The sequence below is a fragment of the Castor canadensis genome, chromosome 6 (assembly GCF_047511655.1).
Source record: "Castor canadensis chromosome 6, mCasCan1.hap1v2, whole genome shotgun sequence".
In the NCBI taxonomy this organism is placed as follows: Eukaryota; Metazoa; Chordata; class Mammalia; order Rodentia; family Castoridae; genus Castor; species Castor canadensis.
Genome location: NC_133391.1, coordinates 133152924 through 133165209, shown reverse-complemented (window position 1 = coordinate 133165209; position 12286 = coordinate 133152924).

Below are 12286 nucleotides of genomic sequence, written 5' to 3'. Positions count from 1 at the left end.
TTGTTCACAATAAAGAAATGGGCAAGTGAACTAAACAGAACTTTCTCAAAAGAAGAAATTCAAATGGCCAAAAAACACATGAAAAAATGCTCACTATCCCTAGCAATAAAGGAAATGCAAATTAAAACCATGCTAAGATTCCACCTCACCCCTGTTAGAATAGCCATCATCAGCACCACCACCAACAACAGGTATTGGCGAGGATGTGGGGAAAAAGGAACCCTCATACACTGTTGGTGGGAATGTACACTAGTACAACCACTCTGGAAAAAAATTTGGAGGCTACTTAAAAAGCTAAACATTGATCTACCATTTGATCCAGCAATACCACTCTTGGGGATATACCCAAAAGACTGTGACACAGGTTACTCCAGAGACACCTGCACACCCATGTTTATTGCGGCACTATTCACAATAGCCAAGTTATGGAAACAGCCAAGATGCCCCACCACTGACGAGTGGATTAAGAAAATGTGGTATCTATCCACAATGGAATTTTATGCAGCCATGAAGAAGAACGAAATGTTATCATTCGCTGGTAAATGGATGGAATTAGAGAACATCATTCTGAGAGAAGTTAGCCTGGCCCAAAAGACCAAAAATCCTATGTTCTCCCTCATATGTGGATATTAGATCAAGGGCAAACACAACAATGGGATTGGACTTTGAGCACATGATAAAAGCGAGAGCACACAAGGGAGGGGTGAGGATAGGTAAGACACCTAAAAAATGAGCTAGCATTTGTTGCCCTTAACGCAGAGAAACTAAAGCAGGTACCTTAAAAGCAACTGAGGCCAATAGGAAAAGGGGACCAGGAACTAGAGAAAAGGTTAGATAAAAAAGAATTAACCTAGAAGGCAACACACATGCTCAGGAAATTAATGTGAGTCAACTCCCTGTATAGCTATCCTTATCTCAACCAGCAAAAACCCTTGTTCCTTCCTATTATTGCTTATACTCTCTCTTCAACAAAATTAGAAATAAGGGCAAAATAGTTTCTGCTGGGTATTGAGGGGGTGGCAGGGAGAGGGAGGGGGCGGAGTGGGTGGTAAGGGGGGGGTGGGGGCAGGGGGGAGAAATGACCCAAGGCTTGTATGCACATATGAATAATAAAAGAAAAAAAAAGAATATTGTTCAAAGACATGCAAATACTAAGACAAATAGGAAGTAGCTGGTTATGGGGAGATATAGTAATTTAGTTCTATTAAAAATACAATTCCACCATACTATTTGCTTGGAAGGAACAGGATCACCCTAAGGGATTTAACTAGAACTAAAAGCCATAAACAATGAATAGGAGGAGAGCAAAAGCCCTTTTTGGTATTCCAGTTGGACTTCAAAGACTGTGCCAGTGGAGATGTGTAAGAGGGTCCCAGGGCAGGAAGAGCGGAAACCCAGTGGTTTCTGACTGTTCTTCCAGGGATAACAGAAGAAGGATCAAGTACTGAGACAGAGAAGGGTAGTGTCTCAGGATGCCGAGACTGTGTGTCACCTCTCAAGTTTGTTCAGATTATCCCCATCAAGAAGACATGTGGGTTCTTCCCTATCAGCAGCTCCTCATTATGTGCCTGGTACCCCACCCCTTCTTGGGCTTCTGAGTGTCCTAGGGATTGTGACAGAAAATTAAATAAACTGAGGATCAGGCCAAGACCTGGCTCCATCACTTCCTTGGTGATTCCTTGGTAAGAGCAAAGTCCTTTCAGGACACTAAAAGAAGAAACAGTGAGCTTAGTCCCAAAGAACAAGCAGGAGTGAGTTCTTTCTGATGGAGACTGAGGCATCCATGGACTGACTCCCAGCTCCCAGGCAGCCCCTCTACCTTAGCCAGACACACTCATCTGGCAGCAAGGCCTTTGCCAACCATCTCAGGGCCAGCTCTTGAGGATTTTGTATCCCCCTTACTATTACTCTGTCCTCTTCCCTTCATTCCTAGTCACTTCTCCATAGTCTACCACAATTTCATTTGAATTAGAGAAGAATCTACTCTTTCCCCTCTGCTTCCTGCCATGCCTTTGTTCACTGTCTCACAAAGGGATGCAGCAGGGATACTGTAGACAGAGCCCCTGAGTTATCTTAGCTTTTGTGTTCCAATAAGTGCAAACCCTCATGGTAATGGGATTCATAGAAACAAAGACAACTATCTATATGAATGGCAGATGAAAAGGTACTCACAAACAGAAAAGCTTTCATACCTCAAACCATTATTTTGGCTCCTTCTGGTTACAGGTAAGGCTAACTGGCCTGCTCTTCTGCCACTTCTACAATCTAGAGCTCAGAACAGCAATTTGTCATATAGAAGCGTCCTAAACTTTGATTTCATCATATCCAGGGGCTGGGTTATTGGGCTTACACTTGCCAGAAGGCTGGTATATAATGAGACAGAGGAGGAGAACCAGAAAGTCCAAAGTTCAAAGAGGAGAGAATTTCAGAGAGTAGTTGGGTCCCTAAGAGGAGCCTGGGAAGAGCCCTTAGGCTGGTCTCAGTTTGCTGTTTCTGCGCTAGTCAAGAGCAAAAGCCAGTCAGCAATGAGTTAATAAGGGAGTGGGGAAGAATTAGAAGTTGATGGTATGTTACATACTTTAAAAATTTGACTTCAAAAACCTCATGTCTCACCCAGTTATCACTTCTTGCTTTTTCTGTCAGATGAATAGCTTGCCAGTGAAGGAATACAAACAATTTTGATATATGACTGGATGCAATTATGGGATCAAAACCACAGCATTTCAAAAGTTTTCTTCACCAAAATGAGAAGACAAGGCTAGTTGCTCTCTGAAGTACCTGCCAGTGCTGACATTCCATAAGGCCTGGGACATTTGGGCCAGGCTGACTGAACTTTTACAGAGCCCTTTCCATAACACAGAACACACAGAGATGGCTCTCGTCTTAGACACGATGGGAAATCCTGGAACCTACCTACAACAAGTGAATCCTCTGCTTTGGCCACCCCATCTTCTGCTTAGATTCACTCAGAATTGAGCCTGCATCAGGCTGCAGGCTGTAACATGAAGCCATACACCAAGCAATGAGACGGCCCAAATAGCCAGCTCTGAGTGGTAAACTGCTCCCCAAACAACCACCCACAAGACTCATGTGGAGTCAGACCTCACGTGGAAGCTCTGCTCTAAGGCCCAGAGCTCCAGCGTAGTTTAGAGCCATTTGATATGTGAACTTCTCAGCAACAGCAAAGCCAGAGATGGCATCCACCACCCTTCCCCACTGAACAGCCGGGGGCTTAGACATAATACCATCAGGCACCAGACCTCATTAGGAGAAGAAGCATTTCTGCTGAACTTGCGTGTCTAACACAAAGCTGCTTTCTGGTAACTCTAGTTAAAGAAATGTAAGAAGCCACAGGAAACTATTTTGGGCTATCTTGGAACTACAAAATTGATTTAAAATTGTTGAACTCTGCTTTCCAAAGAACCATTTACTGCTGTTTTGCTTCTCTCTTATGCAATTTATGGTATGACTCACTCCTTCTTTCACCCACAATTGGGTAAGACCTAAACAAAAATGTACATTAGAGAGACCCCAATCCACGTGGGCCCTCCTGACCCAGCTCTGAGTGTTTTTAAGTCAGAAAATTAAAAGCCTCCTTGGCTCTTCCCTAGCCCCTCCTCTGCCCACCTGCTTATGATTCTTTTTATCTCTAGTGCCCCCTGCAGGAAGTAGAAATAGCCACGGGTACATTTTTGTGTGAGGGTAGTTCCTCTGAAAGTTCTGGTGGTGACTGACCACACAAGGAACCACAGATGAACAGCCTAAGAGAGGCACCAGGAGAACAAGGAGACCCAGGTAGATGGAGGATGAGGAAGTCAAGTGTCTGTTAAGAATGTTCAACACTTCTGAAGTCCTCAAGAGAGGTCAAGTGAGGTAAAGATGAAGACTACCAGTGGTTTGACCATCTGAGAGCATCTTTATTAGCTCAGTGGGAAACCGACAGCATACTTTCTGGAATGGATGGGCTGCAAAGAGAAGGCAACATCAAGTATAGATACTGCTTCAAAAAGTCAAAAAGTTTGAGTTTGAGAAGTACAAGTGAAGTTAGATTATAGGATGAGTGGACTGTGAGATTAGGAAAGGGAGTTTTAAGATTACAGCATGTTTTTAGGATGGAAAAGGTAGGAGAGATCGAAGATTATGAAAGAGAGAGAGAGAAGCAACACATGAAGTCCAGATGCAAGTGGAAGTATGCCTGAAGAAGAGAGAGGAGGATGCCTTTAGGCCAAAGGCTGGCAAGTTTATAGGGGAAATCACAGGAAATCAAGCATGATAGACTCGATTTTCTCTAAAACATGAGATAGAGGATGTCTGCCAAGTATAGGTGTGTAAAAAAAAAAGCCTGGAAGGTTTAGAATTATCCTTGGTTTAATCTTTCTTCCCTTCCTTCTGCTATAAAATTGTTTATAAGCAGATCGACCATTACTCCTGCTGTCTCTAAGACAGTCCTAGCTTATGCCTCTTGTCCTATTGTAATTATTCCTGCTTATTCTCAACAGTGTCCCACTTGGAACAGTAAATTACATGAGATTGTATGTATACATATGTATGTGTTTACATTCATCCTTTGTTATTTCTGGGGAATTGGTTCTAGGACCCCTCACAGATACCAAAATCTGACATAGTATTTGCATATAACCTAGTAGATCCTCCTCTATACTTTATTTTTGTAGTGTATTAACACATAATATTTATACATATTTATGAAGTACAATGTGAATTTTGACTCATGCATATATTGGGTAGTGATTGACTCAGGGCGATTAACATATCCATTGCCTTGAACTTTTAGCATTTCTTTATGGTGCATGCATTCAAATTCCTATCTTCTAACTACTTTGAGATTTGTAATATTTTATTATTAATTATAGTTGCCATGCTATGCCATGGAAGATCAGATCAAAAAGTAACATTATATTGCTGATAACCCCTCTTTCTCCTCCTGCCCCTCTAGTGCAGTCATCAGCAACCGTTATTCTGAGGTCAAATTTTAGATTCCACTTATGAGTGAGGTCATGTGTTGTTTGTCTTTCTATGCTTGACCTTTTTCACTCAAAATTATATCCTCCAGGCCACCTGTGTTGTCACAAATGACAGAATTTCATGCTTTTATGGCTAAATAGTATTCCATTGTGCTGTATACATTTTCTTAATCCATTTGTCTATTACTGGATATAAGGTTGGTACCATGACCAGTTATTGTGAGTAGTATTTCAATAAATATTCTCTCCTATACTTTCAATCATCTCTAGACTACTTATAATATCTAATGCAATGCAAGGGCTATGCATTAGGTCTTAGACTGTATTATTTAAGGAACACCGACAAGAAAAAAGTCTGTACGTGTTCAGTGCAAAAGCAATTTTTTTCTGAATATTTTGGATCTGCAGTTAGTTGAAACTGTGGGTATGGAACCTGCACAGCTATGGTTTTCTCCTGTAGGACAGACCCTGCCACATATACAGAGAAGGCAAAGCATAGTATTGACATAGAGTTGGGGTTTTCCAGGCAGCTGAAGGGGAAGGTTAGAAATTCAGGATTTTTTCTTAGACAAGTCCTCACTAAGTAGCCCAGGCTTGCTTGGAACTTGTGATCTTCCCATTTCAGCCTCCTGAGAGCTGGGATGACAGTAGTGCACCACCACACTTGGCTGAAACTCGGAATTTGAAAGTTTGTGGTAACTGTATAGCATGGGAGAATGATATATATCCATGCTCCTTTTTTTTTTTAACACACAGGTAAGAAAATCAGAAAAGTTTCCGATTTTAGGCCATCTGCCAGAGGAAAAAAAAAAACCAATATCCTCACAATGACCTACAAGGCCCTGTGTGACCTGACCCTTCTCTGACCTTTTGTCACATCCTTCTCATTTACTCTTCTGCAGAAAAAGGAACCACAGCCTGAGAACTTACAATAAAGACTGCACTGTGGGAATAAGGGAAGGAAGTGTGTAGATGTTAGTATGCCACCCCTGGATCCTTTACACATGAAAATTGCAGGCTTTCTTTTACGTACTGCTTCAATCCAGACACCTTCCTCCTCCTCCATCTGAGAAATGCTTCACGTATCTAGAGGAGTGCAGGAGTGTTGTGGTGGAGGGACATGAGTTAGTTGGGAAAGGAGAAACTTTGAGATTCCCAGAGGAAGGGAAGTATTGTGGTCGTAAATTAGTGAGTCTTGAAGGGCCATACAGATTGAGTGGCAATTACATAGTTTTCCTAGTCAAACATGAGCACTTATCATTTTGCTAGTTATTAATTTTCTTTAAGTAGCAGTTTATGGACCTTGAAGCACTAAGGAACAAGATGCCAAATATGTCTGCAATGGAGTAATGACAAAAAACCAACCCTGTGCTTACAAACACCCATGGTCCATTCTTCCTTAGGCTCGCTACCCATCTGGTGTCATCTGCCTAAAATGCTGAGAATGTATTTATAGTTTATCCTGCACTGGCTTCAGGTCTCTGTTCAGATGAACTCTGATTGGAATCTTTGGGTGCATTCCACAGTCACCTATAAGAAATAACGTCCCCATCCTGCCTAACTGGCTTTATTTTTCTCTACTGCATTCATCGCTACTGATTTACATCTGTTTCTGAACTCTAATATGAACTTGGTAAGGTCACTGAATTAACCTTAGTACTATCGCAGCACTTGAATCATGTTGATTTTCAATTGCTATTTGATCAATGAATGAATGACTACTAAGAATATGAAAATGCAATGTCTGTTTACATGGCATTTTGGTAACCCTCCATGGTCAAATTGCAGAGATATTCTAAGAGAATAACTGTATCTTGATTCTTACTTTATAAGTAGGCAACTGTTTCTTTTTTCCTCTCAGGAGAATCTATTGGGCAGGTAAGCTACACTCAGTTTCCTCAGATAGGGGACATAAAAGAAATGTTTATATTTAAAGACCAAAACAAAGAATCCTGTGCAGCAGGCAATAGTGCCAATCCCTTTGCAGATGAAGAAACTGATAATGAGTGGTGGAATACTAATCTGACTAAGTGAGTCTCAGTCCTAGGATTCAAGCCTTTAGCTCCAAATTCCATCGTATTTCTCAAGCTCAACACACCTCCTTTGCTTTAAGAGAAGGGACGGTGTTTACCAAGAATCATCTCCTACACCATCGCCACCTCCTCACCTCCCAGACTCTTTTCCACCGAACTCTTGCTTTCCTCCTCACCCTGCTGGCCTGCATGTTTTTATCAGTCACCAGTGGCCACATCCAATGGCACCTGTATGTTCCTCTCTTACCCTGCCTGCAGTAGTATTCAAGCTGACTTCTCCTTCCTTGACATTTTCTCTTGTGTTGGCTTCCATAAGGCATAGGTGTCTGGTTAGCCTACCACTCCAGTAACTTCACCTGCACCATCTCTTTGCTGGCTCAGTGACCTCTGCTTGTTGCAGTGCCTCATAGCTCAGACCTACTGGCTCCTTCCTTCTCTATCTGCAAATCCTTCCCCACCCCATGATTACACAAAAATTCATACCTCTAATTCTAATATTCTCCCTCGGTTTAAAACTTACTTGTGTTTCCAAAGGCCTTCTCATAACTAAATGTTTGCCTTCATGTGTTGAAATCCTAACCCCCAGTGTGCTAGCCCTTGAAAGGTATAATTAGGTCATGAGAATGGAGCCCTCTCTCTTAAAGAGAGACCAGAGAGCTTGCTTCCTCTCTCTGTTCTTCACCATGTAAGGATGCAATGAGAAGACTGTCATCTATAAACCAGGAAGCAGCCCCCAGCAGACAGGATGTGCTGACACCTAGATCTTAGACTTCTGGCCCTCCAGAAATGTGAGAAATAAATGTTTGTTGTTTAAGTTACCCAGTCTACAACATTATTCTAAGGCAGCACAAACCAAGGCAAGCCATTTTGCCATCTTCCCTTGGATGTCAAATAGCCATCTCAAAATCAACATGACAAAAATAGAAACCTTGATTCTGCCTGTCAAGCCTGGTCTTTCTGTCATTTTCCTCATCTCTGTAATAACACTACTACTTATGGAGTGGTTTAAGTCCAAAAGTTAGGAATCAACACTTGTTCATCTCTTTTCCTTATACCCACAGTTCTGACAGCTCTACATGGAAGCATGGCTCATCCAATCAGCCTCTCTCTCTCCTACTGCCCTAAATGAAGTCATGCTCATCTCTGGCTTATATTCCTAGGGTGTGGAAGAGTAGATGACACAGAACAGGTACATAATAAATATTTGATGAAGGAATGAATTTGAATCATTTTTGCCTTTGGAGAAACTCATTTGTTGGTTTCATAGGATAATGCTTAGATGTCAAGAACTCTTTTTACAACAGAACTCAGAGACCTTAGGGAAATTAAGTCAATAATGTATACTCCTTAGTACCCCAAAACTCCTGTTCTTACTTTGTTCTTATGAAGACACTCTTATTCCTCTGCCGTTTTTATAATTTCTCATAGTCAAAACCTTCTCTGAAGAAAAGACCTGCAGTTTCTCACGTATAAATATAAATAAATGGTAGCGACTTCAGTGACTGTCCTCCTGAACATTTGGGAGCAAAGCCTTAAGATGAAAGAAGAAAGCTAAGACAGGCAGATTTTTTTTTTTCTTCTAAGGCTCAGCTCTGGAAACTCAGCAAACATCAGACTTAAGATAAGTTCATCATAGTCCACATAGAAGTTGCTCATAGTTCACAGTTACAAAGGTAGCATTCCCAGTGATGCCACCAAAGTACCCCTGGGCTTCTTTCATTGTCAAGCCCTACCACCTCATCATCTCTCCCCCCTATTTAGTAATTAGGTGATGTCTTCTGTTTCTACAAAGTAGAAAGAATAGGTTTAGTTGAAGAAGATCCAAGATGGTGACTAGAGGGCAGAGGCAGACAGCATGAGCTCCGTAAATCAAAAATTTTGCTGAGACACTGGAGCCACACTTGGCAGAAAAAAACCACCAAGAAGAATCAAAACTCCAACACCCTGAATCCCCAGCCTGTACAAAGCTTCTCCATGCCACATTACACTGAGAAAACAGGAGGGCTCCCATGCTGCCAGACGCCGGCTCCAAACCTGCTTGGAGACACAGACCAAAAGGTGAGCAAACAAGTGGCACACAGTTTTCCCACAGCCACCCCTGGGATAAACCAGCAGAGCCCCCTGGACAGACTGATCTCTGCCCCACAAAAAAACTGAATAATAAACAAGGAACTGAAAAGGAACACATAGCAGAGGGGACAGGGTGCTCTGAGCACACTGAAGGGGGAGGGGCAAAGAGCTGATCTCCACTCAAAGTTTCAGTAAACAAAGACTGGAAAGGCAGATGGGCTGACAGTGGGCAGGTGATGAGCAGCTGCCTGAAATAGGGCAAATATCGGTCTACAAAGCTCATCTCCTGAGCCAGTGAGCTACATCCAAAGTCAAACGATGTTGCAAAATTGAAAAACAGTCAGCAAACCAGCCTAACACACTGACAGCAGAGAGCTGGCTGACGGATACCTGACCTCGCCCAAGAGAAAAGGTGTGAAGCAAAGAAACAAGCCACCAATAAACCAATACAACAAAACCCAACTCCAAAGCAGGATGGCTAGTGGGCCACAGAGCTGATCTCTGGAAACTGAGGACAAGTCACACTTCACTGAGGGAGGAGCTGACTAAGCAGCTGCAGCTGAAAGACAGAAAAAAACTGGCCAGTCTCCCGAACCACTTGGTGAGACTAAGACAGAGCTTCTGCTTAAATATCAACACCAGGATTGATGCTGAAAGTAATACCAGAACTACTAAGACCGAACTTCTATTGTTCCTGAACTGGGAATTTTTTTCTTCTTTTTGTGTTTGTCTTTTTCCCTGTTTGTTTGTCCACCACCTCTCCCTGTTGATTTCTTTGGTTCTCTATTTTTTTCTTTTTATTTTTTTTCTTTCTTTCTTGGTTTTGTTAGTTTTACTATTGTAAGTTAGCTAATACTAAATTACACATAGACCAGGGACAGAAACAGCACCAAGTGGAGTGATGGGAAGACAAAAAAGGGATAGAAACCATTCTCCCCCCAAAAATAAATTAATTCAGGATCCAGAGGGGAATGAAGAAAACAGATACCCAGTTCCAGACTCCAACAAAACAAAGATAAACAATGCCAAGGAACTAACAAAGCTCACAAGAACACCCTGAAAGAACAAATCCTGCAAGTAATCAATGAGAATTTCATTGAGATGTTACTAGATATGGTCAACCAAATGTATAGGAGGCACTCAAGAAATTCCAAGACAACAAAAATAAAGAATATGAGAAGACACAAAAACAAATAAATGAAGTCATAGGAGCCCTAAATAAATACCAAAGTGAAACAGAGAACACCATAAATAGTCAGATAAATGAATTAAGGATGAAAATTGACAATATTAAAGAGGAAGTGACCTATGATATAGAAAACCTCAGAAAAAAGAACAAAACAGAAATACAAAACACAATGGAAGACCACTCCAGCAGAGTAGAACAAGCAGAAGATGGAATCTCATAACTTGAAGATGAAAAGGAAATTAAAAGAAAAACTGAAGAGCTATTAGTCAAACAACTCAAGACCTGTGAAAGGAATATTTGAGAACTCACCAACTCCATCAAAAGACCAAACCTGAAAATCATAGTCATTGAAGAAGGAGAAGAGGTGCAAGCAAAAGGAATTCATAATATATTCAACAAAATAATAACAGAAAATTTCCCAAATCTAGAGAAAACTATGCCCATTCAGGTACAAGAAGCCTCCAGGACACCAACAGACTTGACCAAAATAGAACTACACCATGACATATTATCATTAAAACAATAAACACAGAGAATAGAGACAGAATATTGAAGGCTGTAAGAGAGAAAAACAAATAACATACAAAGGTAAACCCATCAAAATCACAGCAGATTTCCCAACAGAAACCTTAAAAGCAAGAAGAGCATGGAGTGAGTTATTTCAGGCACTGAATGAAAGTAACTTCAACTCTAGCATACTCTACCCAGCAAAACTATCATTCAAAATAGATGGAGCAATAAAAGTCTTCCATGATAAGCAGAAACTAAAACAATATATGACCATTAAGCCATCACTACAAAAGATTCTTCAAGGAATTCTGACATAGAAAATGAAAGCAAGCAAAACCATGAAAGGACAGACAGTACCAAACAACAGGAGAAAAAAAGGCAAGAAAGTTGAGAGTAACATTGATTCAGCTGCACACAATCAAACCATTAAACAATAAAAAACAACTAAATGACAGGACTCACCACATACCTATCAATACTAACACTGAATGCTAACAGACTTAATTCCCCCATCAAAAGACACCATTTGGCAAACTGGATTAAAAAAGAAGGTCCAACAATCTGTTGCTTACAGGAGACCCATCTCATTGATAGAAACAAGTATTGGCTTAAGGTGAAAGGCTAGAAGATTCACCAAGCTAATGGCCCCTGAAAACAGGCAGGAGAAGCAATACTTATCTCAGACAAAGTAGATTTCAAACTTACATTGATCAAACGAGACAAAGAAGGACACTCTATACTAATAAAAGGGGAAATACACCAAAAGGAAATAACAATTATCAACCTATATGCACTCAACGTCAATGCACCTAATTTCATCAAACATACCCTGAAGGACCTAAAAACATATATAGACTCCAACAAAGTGATAGTGAGAGACTTTAATACTCTCTATCTCCAATACATAGGTCATCCAAACAAAAAATCAATCAAGAAATTCTAGAACTAAATCACACCATGGATCAAATGAACCTAGCTGATGTCTACAGAATATTTCATTCAACTTCTGCACAATATACATTCTTCTCAGCAGCCCAGGGAACCTTCTCCAAAATTGATCATATCTTAGGGCCTCAGCAAATATAAGAAAATGGAAATAATCCCATGCATTCTATCTGACCACAATGCATTAAAACTAGAAATCAACAACAAAAACAGCAGTAAAAAACATGCAAACAATTGGAAGCTGAACAACACATTGCTCAATGATCAATGCATCATTGATGAAATAAAAGAGGAAATTAAAAGGTTCCTGGAAGTTAATGAAAATGAAAACATGACCTACCAGAACCCATGGGACATAGCAAAGACAGTCTTAAGAGGAAAGTTTATAGCCATGAATGCATATATTAAAAGGACAGAACAATCTCAAATCAGTGTCCTAATGCTACATCTCAAACTCCTAGAAATGCAAGAACAAGCAAATCCCAAAACAAATAGAAGGAGAGAAATAATAAAAATAAGGGTCAAAATCAATGAAATAGAAACAAACAAAAAATACA